General features: G+C 40.4%; 1 protein-coding gene across 1 annotated transcript in view; it reads left to right on the plus strand.

Moving 5' to 3' along the window:
* Positions 1-21,581, plus strand: part of LOC143037399 (uncharacterized) — a 238,871-nt gene that overhangs the window by 207,831 nt on the left and 9,459 nt on the right. The window lies entirely within an intron of this gene.

Below are 21,581 nucleotides of genomic sequence, written 5' to 3' on the forward strand. Positions count from 1 at the left end.
GTCAGAACAAGTGTCCGGTTTAGGTCAGAACTTATCTCAGGTTTAAGTCAGAACGAATCTGCGGTTTAAGTCTGAACGAATCTCCAGTTTAGGTCAGAACTAATGTCCGGTTTAGGTCAGAACCAATGTCCGGTTTAAGTCAGAACAAGTGTCCGGTTTAAGTCAGAACAAGTGCTCGGTTTAGGTCAGAACTAATCTCCGGTTTAAGTCAGAACCAATGTCCGGTTTAAGTCAGAACCAATGTCCGGTTTAAGTCAGAAGTAATTTCCGGTTTAAGTCAAAACTAGTGTCCGATTTAAGTCAGAACCAATGTCCGGTTTAAGTCAGAACCAATGTCCGGTTTAAGTCAGAAGTAATTTCCGGTTTAAGTCAAAACTGATGTCCGATTTTAGAACTAATGTCTAATAAAAGTCAGAGCTAATGTCCTATTTAAGCCAACTAGTGTCCGGTTTAAGTCAGAATCAATATCCAATTTAAGTCAGAGCTAATGTCCTATATAAGTCAACTAGTGTCCGGTTTAAGTCAGAATCAATGTCCTATTTAAGCCAACTAATGTCCTATTTAAGTCAACTTGTTTCCGGCTTAAATCAGAACCAGTGTCCTATTTAAGTCAGAAGCTAATATCCTATTTAAGTCAACTTATGTCCGATTTAAGTCAGAGGTAATGTCCTATTTAAGCCAACTAGTGTCCAGATTATGTCAGAACCAATGTCATATTTAAGTCAGAAACTAATCTCCTATTTAAGTCAACTTGTGTCCGATTTAAGGCAGAGGTAATGTCCTATGTAAGCCAATTAGTGTCCGGTTTAAGTCAGAACCAGTGCCGATTTAAATCAGAACTAATGTCCAATTTAAGTCAGAACCAATATCCGTTTTAAGTCCGGGCTAATGTAAAGGACGCCACTGAATTCAAGTGGTTTTCTTTAAAGTAGTTGTTCTAACTAACGCCATTACAATTTGATTTGGAAAAAAAAACATTGAGCCAATTAGTTCATAAACTGAATTGAATATTAATCAAATATTCTTGAACTAAAGTTAGAAGCTTCTAGAAGAGCCTTCCTTCATCTGCAGTAGCCTGTCTAGCGCAAATCAGAAACCGCAGACGCTGCTGCATCACGTATACTTATGATGCGAACTTTGCAATTTGATTCACTGCGACCAAAAGCAATAGATTTTTCATTTTGGTTCGTGTTTTCCAGAATGCAACGTCCAGTCCTCCCTTGGTCAATATAAGGTTCACAGATCGTAAGCTCAGATACTTTATTAGACTGTGATATACTTTAATGTTTTATTAATTCATTTATTCATTTATTGTTATAAGAGTGTGTCATATTTGGACGGGGGGACGAACAACGGGTCTCGTCAGCCAATCACAGTGCAGTACAGCTGGTAGGCGGGGCCTAAATCACCTTCATTTCTAAAACCGTCAAAAAAAAAAAAAAATGGGGCAGTATTTCTATGCTGAAGTACAGACTACAGAAAAGGAAAATAAGAGACTGAAGTCTGTGAACCATTTCAATTTTCCACACAGACTCGTAAACAGAAATAACAGACATTGGAATCGCACACGTATATAAAAATGAAATAGGATAACTGAAGGATATGTAGTTATAAATGAATTATGATAACTGGAAAGTGGGTCATTTCAGTTCTGTAGATAAACACCTAAGCAAGATGCAGTAGTGGTTATCATTTATTTTATATTATTTATTTGTTTTGTTATCATTTGTCTGTTTGTTTATTATCATTTGCTTGATTATCATTTATCATTAGTTATATGTCAATCTATTATTATTCACTATATACCAGTTTGTTTATTATTTAACTATACCTATGCACTTATTTATGTATTCTATTTAGAAAATATCTACATTATTATAGTTTTTATTTTTTCATTTATTTATTTGTCATTTTTTGGGCGGGGCATCCGACTTAGATATGGACCAAAAGGTCTCCTGTCAGCATGCTCCGCCTTTGTAATCCTTTGTGACTAGAAGAGTATCAAATCTGTTAGATTTCGGACAAACCACAAAACGATCCCTTCCAGGCAACCGCGCATTCAGAGCATGCGGGTTCCCCTCTGCGGACGTGAGAGGAATATTTACTAAATAAGCCTTTCGTTTCTTTGCCTCGGTTGGGAGAGGGAGGGGGGGAGGGAGGGAGGGAGAGGAAGAGGGGAGGGGGAAGACGGGGAGGGGAGGGGGCTGGAAGGGAAGGGGGGAGGGGGAGAGGGGTTGCAAGGAGGCTGGTCACGCTTGGGCTGTTCCGGTCTATTCTTCTGGTCCGATCTGGTCGGATCTGACCTGATTTGTCTGACACAAGCTCTCTTTTTTTCGCTGGTGACGAAGCACTGAAGAGGAGGAGGAGTAGGATAAGAAGAAGGAGGATGAAGAGAAAAATGACCGGGAGGAAGACAAGGAGGAGAAGGACAAACAAAAGGAGGAGAATGACAAAGAAGGAGGAGAAGGGGGACAAAGAGAAGGAGAAGGAGAAGGATGAAGAGAAAAATGACCAGGATGAAGACAAGGAGGAGAAGGACAAATAAAAGGAGGAGAATGACAAAGAGAAGGAGGAGGAGGGGGACAAAGAGAAGGAGAAGGAGGAGGATGAAGAGAAAAATGACCAGGAGGAAGACTAGGAGGAGAAGGAGGACAAAGAGGAGGAGAAGGAGGAGGATGAAGAGAAAAATTACCAGGAAGAAGACTAGGAGGCGGAGGAGGACAAAGAGAAGGAGGAGGAGGAGGAGAAAAATTACCATGAGGAAGACAAGGAGGAGAATGACAAAGAGAAGGAGGAGGAGGAGTAAGACAAAGGAGAAAGAGGATGATAAAGAGAAAAATAACCAGGAAGAAAACTAGGAGATGGACAAATAGAAGGACGACGACAAAGAGAAGGAGAAGGAGGAGGATGAAGAGAAAAATGAACAGGAGGAAGACTAGGAGGAGAAGGACAAATAGAAGGAGGAGGAGGACAAAGAGGACAGAAAGAAGGAGGAGGATGAAGAGAAAAATGACCAGGAGGAAGACTAAGAGGAGGACAAATAGGAGGAGGAGGAGGAGGACAAAGAGGATAGAGAGAAGGAGGAAGATGAAGAGAAAAATGACCAGGAGGAAGACTAAGAGGAGGAGGACAAATAGAAGGAGGAGGAGGACAAAGAGGACAGAAAGAAGGAGGAGGATGAAAAGGAAAATGAACTGGAGGAAGACTAGGAGGAGGAGGACAAATAGAAGGAGGAGAAGGAGGACAAAGAGGATAGAGAGAAGGAGGAGGATGAAGAGAAAAATGACCAGGAGGAAGACTAAGAGGAGGAGGACAAATAGAAGGAGGAGAAGGAGGACAAAGAGGATAGAGAGAAGGAGGAGGATGAAGAGAAAAATGACCAAGAGGAAGACTAAGAGGAGGAGGACAAATAGGAGGAGGAGGAGGAGGAGAACAAAGAGGATAGAGAGAAGGAGGAGGATGAAGAGAAAAATGACCAGGAGGAAGACTAAGAGGAGGAGGACAAATAGAAGGAGGAGGAGGAGGACAAAGAGGATAGAGAAAAGGAGGAGGATGAAGAGAAAAATGACCAGGAGGAAGACTAAGAGGAGGAGGACAAATAGAAGGAGGAGGAGGACAAAGAGGATAGAGAGAAGGAGGAGGATGAAGAGAAAAATGACCAGGAGGAAGACTAAGAGGAGGACAAATAGAAAGAGGAGGAGGAGGACAAAGAGGACAGAGAGAAGGAGGAGGATGAAGAGAAAAATGACCAGGAGGAAGACTTAGAGTAGGAGGACTAATATTAGTAGGAGGAGTAGGAGGACAAAGAGGATAGAGAGAAGGAGGAGGATGAAGAGAAAAATGACCAGGAGGAAGACTAAGAGGAGGACAAATAGGAAGAGGAGGAGGAGGACAAAGAGGATAGAGAGAAGGAGGAGGATGAAGAGAAAAATGACCAGGAGGAAGACTAAGAGGAGGAGGACAAATAGAAGGAGGAGGAGGACAAAGAGGATAGAGAGAAGGAGGAGGATGAAGAGAAAAATGACCAGGAGGAAGACTAAGAGGAGGAGGACAAATAGAAGGAGGAGGAGAAGGAGGACAAAGAGGATAGAGAGAAGGAGGAGGATGAAGAGAAAAATGACCAGGAGGAAGACTAAGAGGAGGACAAATAGAAAGAGGAGGAGGAGGACAAAGAGGACAGAAAGAAGGAGGAGGATGAAGAGAAAAATGACCAGGAGGAAGACTAAGAGGAGGAGGACAAATTGAAGGAGGAGGAGGAGGAGGAGGAGGACAAAGAGGATAGAGAGAAGGAGGAGGATGAAGAGAAAAATGACCAGGAGGAAGACTAAGAGGAGGAGGACAAATAGAAGGAGGAGGAGGAGAAGGAGGACAAAGAGGATAGAGAGAAGGAGGAGGATGAAGAGAAAAATGACCAGGAGGAAGACTAGGAGGAGGAGGACAAAGAGGACAGAAAGGAGGAGGAGGATGAAGAGAAAAATGAACTGGAGGAAGACTAGGAGGAGAAGGACAAATAGGAGGAGGAAGAGGTCAAAGAGAAAGAGAATAAGGAGGATGAAGACAAAAATGACCTGGAGGAGGACAAAAAGAAGGAGGACAAAGAGGATGAAGAGAAGGAGGTAAAAGATGTACAGGCAAGAGAAATTGAGGAGAATGGGGAAGAGAATAGAAGAGGAAAAGGAGGAGATGAAAGAAAGGAAAAACATTGAGGATGAAAAAAGGGGACAAGGAGTAGGAGGGAGAGGTGGAGGAGAATGAGAATAGAGAAAGGAGGACAAGAAGAAAGAGGAAGAGGAGGAGGAATGAAAGAAGAAAGAAGAGTTAAGGAGGGTGAAAGAAGATTCTAGAAGGATTAGGTGCACACACACACACACACACACACACACACACACACACACACACACACACACACACACACACACCTCTCATGGCGCTGTGGTTAGAGCTCTGGCCTGCCACTACGGAGGTCCGGGTTCGACCCTCGCCCGGGGCTGAAATAATATCAGTATCGCAGCGCTGAGGGGTGTTACTCCAACTCTCGTGGGCGGGGAGTTGGGGGTGTGTGTGTGTGCAAGGTCATAGCATTACCCATAGATCGGACCTACGAGCTCTGAGCTCTCTTCCAGGAGGGAAATAGCTGTCGATCACGAGTCCAACACGTGATCCAAAAGACCAAGTGAATACACACACACACACACACACACACACACATATATATATATATATATATATATATATATATATATATATATATTTACACTGAATGGTTCCCAGCGATCAATTAATATCTTTTTTCAACCACAAATCACTTTTAATTCCATGCCATCGCAGTCGAGACTGAAGAATCGTTCGATGGAGGCATTCGTTGGAAACTGAAACGTGGACGAGCCGAGGATTCGAACCCAGCTAACCCGTAGCAAAGTTACAGTGACTTAAACCAATGTGCATTGGTTTAAGTCACTATAACTTTGTTACGGGTTAGCTGGGTTCGAATCCTCGGCTTGTCCACGTTTCAATTTCCAACGAATGCCTCCATCGAGCGATTCTTCAGTCTCGACTGCGATGGCATGGAATTAAATGTGATTTGTGGTTGATAAAAGATATATGTATATATATGGGGGTAGTCAGACGGAGTTCGGATCTAGCTGCCTCACCGTTGTATATCCTGATGACGACGAAATGTCGGGATTAAAGTACTTTTTTCTGAGTCTAGTGCATTTTACTTGTATATATATACATATACATATATATATATATATATATATATATATATATATATATATACATATATATATATATATATACATATATATATACATATATATATACATATACATATATATACATATATATATATATATACATATATATGTGTGTGTGTGTGTGTGTGTGTGTGTGTGTATGTTTATGTATGTATGTATGAGCAGTGGGTATGAAAATGGTGAGGGACAGAAGGAAAATAATAGGGAAGGGTACAATATGGAGGAGAAGAAGGAGGTTATTAAGGAGAAGAAGAAAGAAGATGATGAGGAGAGGGAAGTGGAGGACATGGTTAGGAATAAGACTCACTGACGTAAGTCTTTAAGATCTGGCCAGAAATCGGACACCTTGTTTGGAACCCAAGATGAAGGAATCTTGAAAATTCGCTTACAAAACTCGCCATTCCATTCCCACGAAGAGGAAAGGGAGAACTTCCTGCTGCAAGACGTTGGCTCTTTTTAGGCCCGAAGTTAGGTCACCTCCTCGCCTGGCCAGAGCTGTCGGGAACCAACGTAGGAAGTTCGCAATGGCTCCCGGGAATCGAACCCACGACCACTTGCTCATGAGTTCGACTTGGTATTCACTTGCAAAAGCTCTGCGGCCAGTGACGGGACGCGTAGTGAGAGGTGAACAGAACACTGAGAAGGTGCAGTGGTGGGGAATGGGTCGGGGGTGATGGAGAATCTCGCCGATGAAGCTCATGTGAGCAGACTCGTAATTCATTTTGATTTTTGAGTGAATTTGATTGGTCTACGTTTCTATGGAAGGCCAGTTTTATTTTCTCGAACTCCGGAACTTGTGGAAAGCGCGGAATGGTGGGACCGACCTTTCCGGACTTCATGAAGCCAAGGAAGGCCTTTATTCTTTCGTCAAAATGCAGAAGCTTCTGGAACCACGAAGAGGTCTGCAAGGCGTCTCCAGAAACTTCATGGTGTCCTTCCGGAGTCAAGCCAATGGAGGCTTTCATTCTTGCGTCAAAATGCAGAAGCTTGTGGAGCTACGAAGAGGTCTGCAAGGTGTCTGCAGAAACTTCGTGCTGTCCTTCCGGAGTCAAGCCAATAAAGGCTTTCGTTCTTGCGTCAAAATGCAGAAGATTCTATAGCCACGAAGAAGACAAGTTACGAAGACCAAGAAGCCTGCAGGACGTCTCCAGAAAATCTCTGATTTCCTCCTTCGAGTTCGTGGAGTTATGACTAAAGAAAATGGTTCATCTTTAGTTTCTTCTTCGTCTTCGGAGAGGCAAGATGAAGACGAGCCCTGAAGACCAAGAGGTCTGTAAGACGTCTGCAGAAACTCCCCGCAGATCTTTTGTGAGTTCGTAGAGTTTTGACAAAAAAAAAGAAAAGAAAAATCTTCGGAGACGCGAAATACAATTTATTTTTCTAGCGAGAGCTAGGGTTGGCTGACTTCTGATGTCAGTCTCATCAAGCTGACACTACTTCTGATGATCAAGAAAAGTGGGAGATGAGAAAGGTGATGCCTCTGATTGCAATGAATGGTCCTAATCGTCAGTATTTTACCACAAAACTTTAGCTTAAACACTATTTAGAAAGCACACACACACACACATACACACACACACACACACACACACTCACTCACTCACACACACACACACACACACACACACACACACACACACACACACACACACACACACACACACACACACACATATATATATATATATATATATATATATATGATATTTGTGTGTGTGTTTGTGTGCGTGCTTGTGTATGTATGTTTGTGTGTGTGTGTATGTGTGTATGTATGTGTGTGTGCGTGTATATACTTTGTCACTTCTTCCCCCTTTATTATCAATTCACTTCTCCTTTTTTTAAATCTTTATTTCTTTTTCTCTTCTCGTTTATTACTCTATGGAGCTGCGTACCATTTCTTGGCCTTATTGGGGTCATTATTGTCCTCTGTGTTTGTCCTTTTATTGTTATTGTTTGTCCTTTTTTCTCGCTTTCAGAAGGAAAAGTATTTTTTCCCGTTTATCTATGAAGACAGAGCATTTATTGTTTATGCATTTGACTACAAATCTAAAAAACACAAATTCTCTTGGAATAAGTACGTGTGTGTGTGTGTGTGCGTGTGTGTGTGTGTGTGTGTGTGTGTGTGTTTGTGCGTGTGTGTGTGCACACAGAGAAATAGAGAATGGTAAATGAAAGAGAAAGAAACGGGAGACAATGAGAATAAAAGAAAAAAGAGAGAAAGGAAAGATGAAATGAAGATGAAAAATAGAAGCATAAAGAGATAGAAAGTGTGCATAAAGAAGAGAAAGAGAGAAACAAAAGGGACAGGGAGAATAAGAGAGAAAGAAAAGAAAAAAGAGAGATTGAGAAAAAGGAGGAAATAAAGTGGAGAGAGAGAGAAAGAGAGAGAGGGAGAGGGCGGTAGAGAGAGTTTTATGTGGGTATGTATGTGTTTATTCACGTGTGCGTGTATGTGTGTGTGTGTGTGTGTGTGTGTGTGATTCACCATGGTCTTGGATCACTTGTTGGACTTGTGATCGACAGTTATTAACCTCTCGGATGAGAGCTCAGAGCTCGTAAAACCGATCTATGGGTAATACTGTGACCTTACACGCACACACACACACACCCAACTCCCCGCCCATGAGGGTTGGAGTAACACCCGGCAGCACAGCGATACTCAAATTATTTCAGCCCTGGGCGGGAGTCGAACCCGAACCGCCGTAGTGGTAGGCGAGAACTCTAACCACAGCGTGCGTGTGTGTGTGTGTGTGTGCGCGTGTGCGAGTGCGACTGTGTGTGCATGACTAAGTGTGTTTAGGTTCTTTCGTACCGCTCGCGTAGCTGAGCGGAGTCACGCACGCGCATGCGCACTCATGAAAACTTGAGTGACAGGATCCCCATGCATATATGCATGTATTGTCCCTCGCCACTCCTTGGGATCCTTCTTGCAATCCTGCAAGAAATACCTCTTATCCTTTATGCATCCTAATGCAGGAGCTACACCAAGTCGTCCTTCGCCAGGTCGTCCTTGTGCTGCCCAAGTAGCACTTGTCCCGAGCTAAAAAAAAAAAAAAGAATGAATAAATAAATAAATAAATGAATAAATAAATATATAAATAGATAAATAATGAATAAATAAATAAATAATCCTATTTATTTCTCTCTCTCTTCCCCACCTCTCTCTCTCTCTCTATCTCTCTCTATCTCTCTCTCTCTCTCTCTCTCTCTCTCTCTCTCTCTCTCTCTCTCTCTCTCTCTCTCTCTCTCTCTTACTGTCTCTCCTTCATTCCTTCTTTCTTCTTGCCCTCCTCCTCCTCTTCTTTCTCCTTATCCTTATCCTCTTCCATTCCAAATCTTCTTTCTTGTCCCACGCCTAGATATCGCCCTCCTCACCCACCCCTCTGCACCCCTCCATCACCCTACAGTCACCTTCGATCGGAAGGAAAAAACAGACAGAGAGAGAGGCGTTACTGCTATTCTTGTCGCTGTTGTTGTTGTTCTTGTTATTGTTGTCGTTGTAGACTAGTCAGAGTGACAGTATTGTATCTAAGAATTGGTTTTCGCTCGCCAGCTTAGCGAAATGATAATCGATTTACTCTCAAGCTGTCAAGAAATAGGTATGATTTGGAATTGGGTAGAAACAAACCCGCCAACCGTGTAGTCAATGAATGGAATAAACTTCCTGCAGAGGCGGTGCAGTGCTGTAATGCTTGACTTTTTTTTTTGCCAAGAAAAGAGGGAGAGAGAAGGGTCGAGGGGAGAGGAATATATAGGAAATGGAATGGATGGGAGTGGTTTCTATGCCTTTTTCTTTTTGGCTACCCCCCGTGTAGGGGGAAAAAGCCTTTGGTATATGTATGTATGTATGTATGTTTTATTCCTATATCTATTTTCATCTAGTTATTAAATTATCTACTTATTTTTATTTATTCGTTATTTATGATATTTACTATTTACAGCATATGAGGACGTTTCGCTTATTACAGCTTTTTCAAGTACTTGAAAAAGCTGTAATAAGCGAAACGTCGTACAAATAAAGGCTCCGTCCTCATATGGTGTTTAACTCGTCAAGATGATTCATACTTACATTCCTTTTAAGGACAGACGTCCCCCAAATCAGGCTCGCCCAAAGTGGCTCGACAAAGAAACTGAAAAAATTATTGCTAAAAAGAGACTGGCTTATATGAAATATAAGTGTTCGGGTGCATCTAATGACTATGAAAGTTATGTATCAATACAGAGAGACTTAAAAATGACAATAGAAAAAAAACGGCAATACGAAAAGAATACCGCTAATAAATCCAAAGAGAATCCCAAAGAGTTCTACAGTTACATTAGAGATAAAAAGGTTGTTAGGAATCACATTTAAAAATCATTTAGATTAACATCTAAGCAAGATGATGCAATGATTATTATTCATTTATTATTGTTTGTTTTTGTTTTGTTATCATTTGTCTGCTTGATTCTCATTTATTATTAGTTATGTCAATTTATTATTATTTACTATTTACCTGTTTGTTGTTTGACTGTGCCTATGCGTTTATTTATGTATTTTATCTGATACTTACATTATTATAGTTTTTATTTTTATTTATTTATTATCATTATTATTAGGATTTTTTTTTTTTTTTTTTGCATCCGACCTAGATATGGACCAAAAGGTCTCCTGTCGGCATGCTCCGCCTTTGTAATCCTTTATTATATGTGTGTGTGTGTGTGCGCGCGCGTGTGTGTACGGGAAAAGGTGTAGGCCAAATCTACTCGTCAGGCTTCTCGAAAGGAAACGCCCGCGATAGGAAATTATCAAGAAGCCATCTTGGTGGATGTGGACCGAGGACAGCCAGGCCGGTCGCCTTCTCACTCGTGAGCCAAATCCCGTTGCGACGACAGCATTCTAGTGAGACTTTCTTTTCCCTCCGGACCTAGAACCGTAAATACGTTGGAACACGTCAAAAGGTGAGCACACAGTCGGTCGCTTTTTCCACGTCGAGGTGGCACAGAGGAGACTAGTGTGATGGGTGATAGGTAATCGTTGTGATGTTCAGTGCACTATACAGGTTCCTTTACTATATACGGAAAAAAATGAAATTCCACATCGGAGGGAAATAAGAGAGAGAAAGGGAGAGAGAGAGAGAGAGAGAGAGAGAGAGAGAGAGAGAGAGAGAGAGAGAGAGAGAGGGGCAAGTTCTAAGGTTGCTTTGGGAAATTGGCTAGTGATACATCACGACGTATGCCAAAACCCTCAACGGACTCGTTGGAGCGCACAGGCCCCAAGGCCGCCAGGTTCTCGATATTGGTGTAACCTTGTTCCACCGTGGTCATCCTCGCCTTCTTCGTGTGTCCGCGTTTCAAGTGATTTTGAAAGGAGGAGGAAGAGGAAAGTGGGAAAGCTCGACCGTAAGATTAGCACAAAATCTTGAGCCAAAGTGACAAAAGGTACGTAACCGCGTGGGCACTGTGCTACACGCTTTCGTTAGAGACATCGGTGCTCATGATGGATACTTCATAATTTTTCGAGAAATTATAACCAAAGGGCAATTTCTGAGTGGCAACTAGTTAAAGTTACATAGTTTAATCAACCTTGCTCCGACTCCTCTTCCTTTCGTAATGTAATTGTTAATGTGGTGGAATTCCGTGGGGTGGTGGACTTTCGTGGGGTGGTGGACTTTCGTGGGTTGGTGGAACCCCGTGTTGTGGCGTAACTCCGTGATGTGGTGGAACTCCGTGATGTGGAACTCCGCGGGTAGGTGGAATTCAGTGTTGTGGTGGAACTCCGTGGGGTGGTGGAACTCCGTGATGTGGTGTAACTCCGTGATGTGGTGGAACTCCGTGATGTGGTGGAACTCCGTGATGTGGTGGAACTCCGTGATGTGGTGGAACTCCGTGGGGTGGTGGAACTCCGTGATGTGGTGGAACTCCGTGGGGTGGTGGAACTCCGTGGGGTGGTGGAACTCCGTGGGGTGGTGGAACTCAGTGGGTGGTGGAACTCAGTGATATATTATATTCAAAAAATTCCATATAGAGATTGCTAAGGACTGGAGATAGTTGAATACCCTTTGCCATACCGAATTCCTGAGAATAAAATTGACCATTAAATTCAAATTTACAAGCTTTAATACATAGTTTGCTAAGTTCAATGATTTTAGTTGAGTGCAACTGAAATGAGATTTTGTCTAAAAATTCAATGAGACAATTTCATAGAAATTTCAATCGCAACTTTTCTCTCTGTGCTTTAGTCAGAGAAGAAGAAAAAGTTGTGACGAATTAAAACGCACATTTATAAACTACAAAGTTATGAGAAACACTAGCGCATTGATACACAGGCGTACCAACAGTTTTCGAGTCTTTTGAACAATGTATAAGAGTTTAACGCTTACTTATGTCCATTTTCGTACGATACACAGGCGTACCAACCAGGGCTGCGGAGTCGGATGGTATAAGGTCCGACTCCGACTCCTTTGATTCCTCCGACTCCGACTCCGACTCCCGACTCCCGACTCCCGACTCCCGACTCCGACTCTCGACTCCTTAACTTCTTTACCCCTATGTGTAAATCTATTCTGCAGATCCATATACTAGCCTCCCACACCTATTAAGCAAGCATTTTATAAATATTTTTCATTATATTATTTTTTACGTGAAACATTCACTTGTATGATAAATATACTCACATATACACTCAACCAGCTTTATATATGTATATGCACACAAGCACGTATATTCGTATAAACATATATATATTAAATATATAATGGTATTATTTATGCTCATGATCATCTACCAGCTTATGAGCACTTTCAGATCTGTCATGGCAGAGTTGCCACTTCAAGCTAGATATTTTCTTTTTCCTTTGTGCCCCTTCCCTCCCCCTCCAAAAAAAAAATCATCTGTTATTTCATTTGTCCAATCTCATAAACTTTCTATCACAATATTAGGAAAAAAAGTGACAAATCATGATGAGGAAAAGTTAATGGAGGCCCTACCTAGTACTTACTGCAGAATTAATTTCACCATGTTATCAGGAAAGAGAGAGACAACCTTCCCCTGTGCACACTGTTCATATCTGCTGTTGTTCCTCCCATTTTCAGTCATCATCAAATGCTATGACATATGCTCTAATGTCATTCCTATCTGGCCTCTGAGACTGGTCAAAGTTTATGTCAGGGCACTTCCATTTACTTTTACATACATGAAGACGTACGTGCATAGTGCATACGTAGTAGATATATACTATTGTCTACAGTGTCCTGTACGTGTGTACATGATGGAGTTCTAGATGTTAACATAATTTGAATTAATTAGACTATCAACAAAGGTAAAGTAGCTAGTTTAAATTATTTAAAGATAAAAATCATCTCTGTCACTTGACAGTTGACAAATTATTCAGGAATTTGAATTAATGATTATATTTATTGAGTATTCATTAAAAATAGAAATACATTCCACTGGCTATAACTCCCATAGTATAGAATGAATGAAATATTGATACAAACTAAATTCTGGAAACTTCTATAAATGGTGCATATCCTGTAACTAGCTATAAAACTATTCTATACTGGACGGTTATTAAATTTTCTCAACACAAAAAGTATAATTTTTTTTAGATTTTTTAAACTTGGAATAATGAGACCTACTGCTTTCTATTTGCACAATAGCAAAAAATTATTTCACAGTGCACATCTATAGACAGTATTTTACAGCTATTGTTGGCTTGCCAATTACTGTAATGGTAAAAATTCAGACAAAGCTTTCAAGAATATAACAAAATATATGCACTGTACCTTGAATACACCCGTATTATTACGTTAATAACTAGGTTAAAAATTCAATCTATAAAGATTTCTTATAATAAAATATTTTATATGTTCCTTGAATCTACCAGTATTATTACGTTAATAGCGAGGTTAAAGCTAAAATCTATACAAATTTCTTATTTGTAAACATTAAAAAAATAGGCTTTATTCATAATAATAGAACTTATAGACTACTCAATTGAAATTTGCAAATAAAAAAATAGTAGTTTGTACTTTATATAAGTAGGGTAAACTAATATCATCTTAATGTGATGAAATGGTTGGTTAGATTAGTCTATGAGAAATATAGGTTAGAGTCCTAGACTACCCTATGAATAGAGGCAGCCTATAGTCTAGGAAAAACAAATTCGACCCTACAATTTATGGTAAAAAGAAAGGTAAATGTGGATTATAAGGTTATTTTGGGATTATCATTTTTTTCTTTTTTCTTTTTTTTAGATAGAAAAAATGAAATAGAATAAATAAGAATAAAACAATAAAGATAATAAAAAATAGAAAAAAAAATCATTAATGCATTAGTTTTATTTTTTATTTTCTTTATTTTTATCTATTTATTATCTTTTTAAAGAACCCGATAAACAACATGTACCATGTGGCAGGGTCAGAGGAGCCACTGGGAGAGTTAGTGACTGAGTTTGGGAGGGTGTGTGATAGGAGAAAGTTGAAGGTGAATGTGGGTAAAAGTAAAGTGATGAGGTGTACAAGAGGAGAGAATGGTGGAGAGTTGGAAGTAAGTCTTAAAGGGGAGAGGCTGGAGGAAGTGGATAGTTTTAGGTACTTGGGGTCATATGTGGCTGCAAAAGGAGTAGAGGTAGAGGTAAGCTGTAGATTGAGAGAAGCAAACAAATGCCTTGGGGGATTTAAAAAAGTAATGAGAAATAGACATTTGGGAATTAATGCAAAGAGGAGATTGTATAAAGGGGTGATTGTGCCGACAGTGCTGTGTGAGGCAGAGACATGGAATTTGAGAGAGGCAGAGGGGAAGAGTTTAAATGTGTTTGAGATGAAATGTCTGAGAAGTATGGTGAGGGTTACAAGGCTTAATAGTTTGAGAAGCGAGAAAATGAGAAGGGGAGCTGGGGTGGAAAAGGAGTCGACTGAGAGGGCTGATGAAAGACTATTAGGATGGTTTGGACACATGGACAGAATGGATGAAGGAAGACTGGTGAAAGGGGTATGGAAGGCAGAGATGGAGAGAGTGAATTTGAGAGGACGACTGAGGATGAGATGGATGGATGGGGTGACAGGGGCGTTGAGCAAGAGGGGGATGTCTGTGGAGCAGGGAAGGGAGGTGGCAGAAGATAAGGATGAGTGGAGAATGGCTGTGTATAGATGATACTGTGATGAAGAGAAAGGGAAGGAATGGGAGGATGGGGGGGGGTTTGGGGAGTGGGAAAGTGTGAATGATACTTTGACGCAGCCCGAAGGCACTTCTTCCCTTCCTCCGTTTTCTATGTGAGGGGACGGAGAGAGGGGGGTCGCCAATTAAGTGAAGCGGCCTTGCTGTGGATGTGCTGTGTCCTGCATTGTTTCTGACCCAGGGTGGTGGGCGGGATGCAGGGATGACCCGTCGTCCACGAGGAGCTAAGATGTGAGGGTGGAAGGGATGATGGGTGGGAGTGGGTTTATGCCTTTTGACTTGGCTACCTCCCTGATAAGGGGGAAAAAGCCTTTTGTATATAGATAGAATTATGGTTATGGGTTAAAGCATAAATATCTGGTACACTTAGGCCTAATTTGAAATTGTCTTTATAGCATAATCAGTTTTGAATTAGATTAAAATGGTTCGTGATTTTCTTTACTCTGATTTCTATTTTTCATTGCTTCACTTGTAGGCCTATTGTATTCACTAGTAACCATGATCAGTAGCCTGTTTCTATTTCGTATATTTCAAACCACTAAATTTCTTTGATAAATGTATGATTTTCATATTCTGAAGTAGCTTTATCATAATCTAGCATATATCTATTAAAGGAAAATGTGATAAAATTACCGAAAATGAAGGAAAAGAAGATTCACTGGGAGACACTGCTTCAGGCAGAATCTGCAGCTGTTTGTTTACATTAGTTAGTACTAGTAGCACACAATGCTGTCACATGGTGGCAGCACGAATTGATGTTTATTTATGTTGAAGTAAAAGCATTGCAGTATAGTACAAAATATTATATAAATATATAAATATACAGTATATATATATAATAATATACAGTATATATATAGTTTCACTCTCCTTACAGGAAACAACTACAAATACATGACTACAAAATTTTTTACCCAGACTGACAACGATAGCTTGTCAGTATTGTGTATTTTTTTTTTTATTATTGATGGATTGTTTTTTGTTTCCATCTGGAGAGACCACTTAGTGTACACATACACTGCACACACTCACTATTGCCTCCAAAAATAAAGGCAAAACCATACAAAAACTGCTAAATTGTGCAACTGGTAAAACCAAACAGGGAAACCATGTTAAAAAAATAATTTTATTGGACTTAAGGAGTCGGAGTCGGATAAAAAATTCCGACTCCGACTCCGACTCCTAGTACTCTTAGAAATCCGACTCCGACTCCGACTCCAGCTAAAACCTCCGACTCCGCAGCCCTGGTACCAACCGTTTCCGAGTCTTTTGAACAATGTATCAGAATTTAGCGCTTACTTACGTCCATTTTCGTACGATACACAGGTGTACCAACCGTTTCCGAGTCTTTTGAACAATGTATCAGAGTTTAGCGATTACTTACATCCATTTCGTACGATTTCTTACCGATACTTTATTGAGTGACTGTACATTTAAGGATAAGACCGAAGCAAAATGACAACGCTTGGTTGCGCAGCGCCACTGACTGATAACATTCCGACGAAATCCGGTGACAGCAGCAGCTGCTGGTCTCGAATTCAAAACAGGATGTTCGTCCAACACTCCTGATAAGTATATTCATTCGTTCTGTATACAACGACTGGTCTTCAGGCGACGTGATTCGGTCGATGGAACCCCACATCATCCAGGGTGTTAATATTTAGGTATGTACTAGCTTTTCTAAACCCGGACAAGTGTTCCAGAGGGAAATCAAGGGGTAATTGTCCTAGGGGGCAGTTGTCCTAGGGGGCAATTGACAACGGGGGGTGGGAGGATTGTCCTCCATGAGAAACTGTCCTGGAGCCTGGGCAGGGTTGGTGGGTGATGGGTACTCGAGTGGCAGGGATTACCCCTGGGAACTCCCCTGGGCCACAGAGAACGAATATTACGCAAGTCGAAGATGAGGCGAAGATGATCCAGAGGTCTTTGATTGCGGATGTAATTCCAGCAGACGCACCTAAGATGATCCAGAACTACATGAGACTAAGGAGAAGCGTCCTCCGATTCGTTCCCACACAATTTGTCGATATATATATGTATATATTTATATATATATATAAAATGTATATATATATATATGTATATATATACATATATATATATATGTATATATATATATATATATATACATATATATATATATATATATATATATATATATATATAGGTCTCGTTCCGAGTTTATTCCTGACCGGTTTCGCTTGTAGCTTCTTCAGAGGAATGAAGAAGCTACAAGCGAAACCGGTCAGGAATAAACTGGGAACGAGACCCATGACTCTTTTTCCACCTTTTATCAACTTGTCACAATGTCTCAACATATATATATATATATATATATATATATATATAAGTGAATTTAGGGAGCAGGTTTTCATTGATACATTTTCTATTAAAAACCACTGCATACTCTGCGATGGTGATCTTCTTCTTAAGACTTTCTATTTTCCTGAGTATTTTCTTCTCTGAAGCAGGGAGAGAAAATATCACATTTCTAAACGAGTCCATGTTTGGAAATAGAAACTAACTTTAACGACGTTTCGCCTACACATTAGGCATCTTCTGGTAAATTTATTGAAGACATTTTTTTTTTACAAGAATATAAATACAGAAAAAAGAGACATAAGGAGAGGTCAATAGTAACACGTGTCATGTTCTACTGGTGACATGGGATGCTCCGAAGAGTTCTAAAGTACCACACATATTTTGTTGGATATTTATTAATGGCATATGGTCTCTAATAAAAAACAGCCTCTAAACATTTCAGTTTCTTTCTGTTAGTACCCATAACCAAAATTGAGGTGCTTTTATTTTTATTTAGCTGGTCCCGTGTAATGCTGGTATTGTGGGATTTTGTCACGTGAGTTTTTATCGCGCCATTTTGCATATGTTGTGTGAGCCTCTGAGTTAAAGTTTGTGTGGTATGGCCTATATACTCTTCTTGGTAAAGCACACCGCCTTTGTATAAATCACATGAGTATTTGTATACCACATTATTTTTCTTGAGTTTATCCGTGGTAGCTGTAAAAAATAATAAAGTTTATTTTGTCCTCTTCGTTTCTAGGCTTACAATTTTTATGGATAATGTCTTTTAAAACTTTTTCATCTTTTTTATACTCTGATGACATTGTATTCTGATGATAAATGTTTATATTATTTTTCTTACTCTCTAACTCTTTATTCTTGGTGTTGGCTTCCTCCATATTATTTCTAATTTCTTTATCGATATCCCTCATTGCAAAGCCATTGTTAGTTAAAACTTGCTTGACTCTAACAAGTTCTTGATGTAGTAGTAGCCAACTGGAACATATTCTAAAGGCTCTTGTGACATAGGCACGTATTACGCTCATCTTATATTTGGATGGACATTCACTAGAACCGTTTAGACATCTTCCAGAGTTAGTTGGTTTTCTATAGACAGTTGTGGTAAAAACTCCTTTTGTTCCATCTACCCAAACGTCCAGAAAGGTAATTTTATTATTGACGCTCCTTTCCACCGTAAAGCGTAGACAAGAATGTTCTTCCATTTTGTTTTTTATGTCATCAAGGTGTTTTTCTCTTTCTACATCTACAAAAATGTCATCTATATATCTTAGATACAATTTAGGTTTAACGTTTAAAGTATCGAGGACTTGGTTTTCGATATGGTACATATATGCCTGTGTAAATAAAACTAAAGGACTTCCCATACTAATACCATCTAACTGGACCAGCTAAATAAAAGCACCTCAATTTTGGTTAAGGATACTAACAGAAAGACACTGAAATGTTTAGAGGCTGTTTTTATAAGAGACCATATGCCATTAATAAATATCCAACAAAATATGTGTGGTACTATAGAACTCTTCGGAGCGTCACCAATAGAACATGACGCGTGTTACCATTGACCTCTCCTTTATGTCTCTTTTTTCTGTATTTATATTCTTGTAAAAAAAAAAAGTGTCTTCAATAAATTTACCAGAAGATGCCTAATGTGTAGGCGAAACGTCGCTAAAGTTAGTTTTTATTTCCAAACATGGACTCGTTCGGAAATGTGATATTTTCTCTCCTTGCTTCAGAGAAGAAAATACTCAGGAAAATAGAAAGTCTTAAGGAGAAGATCACCAACGCAGAGTATGCAGTGACTTTTTATAGAAAAAAAATATATATATATATAATATATATATATATATATATATATATAGAGAGAGAGAGAGAGAGAGAGAGAGATGTTTTAAGTGAGTTTGAAATTAAATTTGCCGAAAAAACTTGTACCAAAAATCCACCGCTGGATCAGAGATAAAACGAAGCCCTTAGAGTATCCGCCAACAATCCTACAGCATGTCCGTTTGAAATAAAGTTGTTTTCAGCGTTTTCTATCCGGTGATATGTTTAAAAGAAATTCTCTTCAATAAATATCACGAAGAAAAACTCAGGATTTGGAATCCAACGATTTTTGGGAAATTGGAAAACAAAGCTGCTGGCTAAGTTGAAGTTGTAAAAGAAAAAAAAAAAGACTAGGACGCCTAGGAGTGTATTAAAGGAATAGAAATGATCAAATGTTGTTCCCATACTGAAAGTGGGACATTTGGCACATAGCACAAGAGCACAGTCTCAAAGAGCTAAGGCCACGATAACACGGGCCTACCTATCGAGCTCCCTTCTCATGGAATAGGAGGTAACCCACTGGATTAGTGTCCCAAAGACTCAGGAAGGTGACGAGGTTAGTAAGTTGGTCTAATCCAGGGGTTCTCAACCTTTTTCCTTATGCACCCTGTGCTTATGATTTGCTGTTCCTTAGCCTCCTAGAAATCCCATTTTTAGTTAATAGGACCCTAGTGCATCCACAAACTATCACTAGTTTTTGATTCATGGTCCTATTTGTGAACCACTGTGGCCCACAAGGACTCGTTCAACCATAGGTTGAGAACCATTGGTCTAATCCATCTGTATACGGAGAGGCTTCATCCGCGTTACAAAGGAGGATGGCAGCCAGGGTCCGGCCCCACTCCCACTCTCGGCTCCTCGTGGATGATGGGCCTATTCCTGTCCCTTGCTGCCCACCGACCGGGTCAGAGGCAATGCAGCAAGACACAGCACGTTCACAGCAGGGCCAGCCGCTTCATTAACACAGCGACCCTCCTCCACCCTCTGCCTCTCGCGCGCTGGCTATTGACTGCATGTTATCATGCAGTAGTGAATGCATGGTAACATACAGCTACTACTTTAGACGTGCTCGTTTATGGGGGGCGCACTTGCGGACCGGAGTCACGCCTCATTTGTCTATGTTAGAATAAAATCTCGGCCACTAAAGGAATGGTACTACTTCAGTGCTACCACTATCCTTTATGCTATACTGAGAAATAGACATTTGAGAATGGATGCTAAGAGGAGATTGTATGGAGGAGCGATAATGCCGATAGCACCGTACGGGGCAGAAACACGGAACATAAGAGAGGAAGGAAAGAGGAGTTTGAATGTGTTTGAGATGAGGTGTCTGAGAAGTATGATAGGGGTTACTTGGCTGGATAGAGTGAGAAATGAGGAGGACGGGGGTGGAAAAGCAGTTGGGAGATAGGGTTGATGAAAGAGTAATGGGATGGTTTGGACACATGGAAAGAGTGAGTGAAGACAGACTAGTAAAAGAGGTGTGGAAGGCAGAGGTGGAAGAAGTGAACATGAGGGGGAGACCTAGGATGAGATGGGGTAAAAGGGGCATTGGGAAAGTGGGAAATGTTTGTTGAGGAAGGACGAGAGATGACAGAAGAAAGGGGTGAATGGAGAAAGGTTGTGTATGGATGATGCTGTGATGCATGAGAGGAATTGGGTGGGGGGTGAGGGAGTATGTATGAGAAATAAATTGACGCAGCTCGAAGGGATTTCTCCCTATCTTTTCCTTTTCTGCATGAGGGAATGGAGAGGAGGGATCGCCGATTTAATGAAGCGGCCTTGTTGTGTATGTGCTGTGTCTTGCGACACTGCTTTTGACCCAGGGCAGTGGAAAAGATGCAGGGATGACCCGTTATCCAAGAGCCGGCAAAATAAGAGGGAAGAAGGAAATGGATGTGAGTGGTCTTTATGCCTTTGTCTTTTGGCTACCTCCCTTGAAAAGGGGAAAAAACTTTGGTATATATATATATATGTATGTATGATTATCCATTAAGTTTTCAAATTCACTGGGATGAAAACAAAAACTAAGAAAGATAACGTAAACGGGTTATCACAGTGCGGTTCCACTGACTTCACCATCGCCGACAGATGAGAGTTCGTTTGAGTAAAAACGACTCCGGTTACAATATTTGATTATTCTAATCTCCAATTATCTTTCCGTCATATATAGCAAAGGTGAATGATGAACTAGGAGGCTGCAAAAAGATTCGATTGTTAGACATACAGTTGAAATGTTCTTAGAGATGTCTAGATTTCTGTAACCCAAATTATATTTTATTTATTCAAATGGAGGTTGGAGGTCAGATGTCCGAAAAGTTGGAGGTAAGATGTCTGAGAGGTTGGAGGTAAGATGTCCAAGGAAAAATAGCCCAATGTGATAACCCCTTAACGTTTATCAATGGATTAGTGATTGTCCTTTGCCCCAGCTACGGCAAAGACTACCTTGCAAGAGAACTCGAGGCCTCACCAAAAAGTCATACTTCTATCCGCCATTTTGCTGTTTGTGTCACATAAGCTCTG

Source organism: Oratosquilla oratoria, chromosome 22 (genome assembly GCF_046742065.1).
Source record: "Oratosquilla oratoria isolate Oo_2021 chromosome 22, ASM4674206v1, whole genome shotgun sequence".
Lineage (NCBI taxonomy): Eukaryota > Metazoa > Arthropoda > Malacostraca > Stomatopoda > Squillidae > Oratosquilla > Oratosquilla oratoria.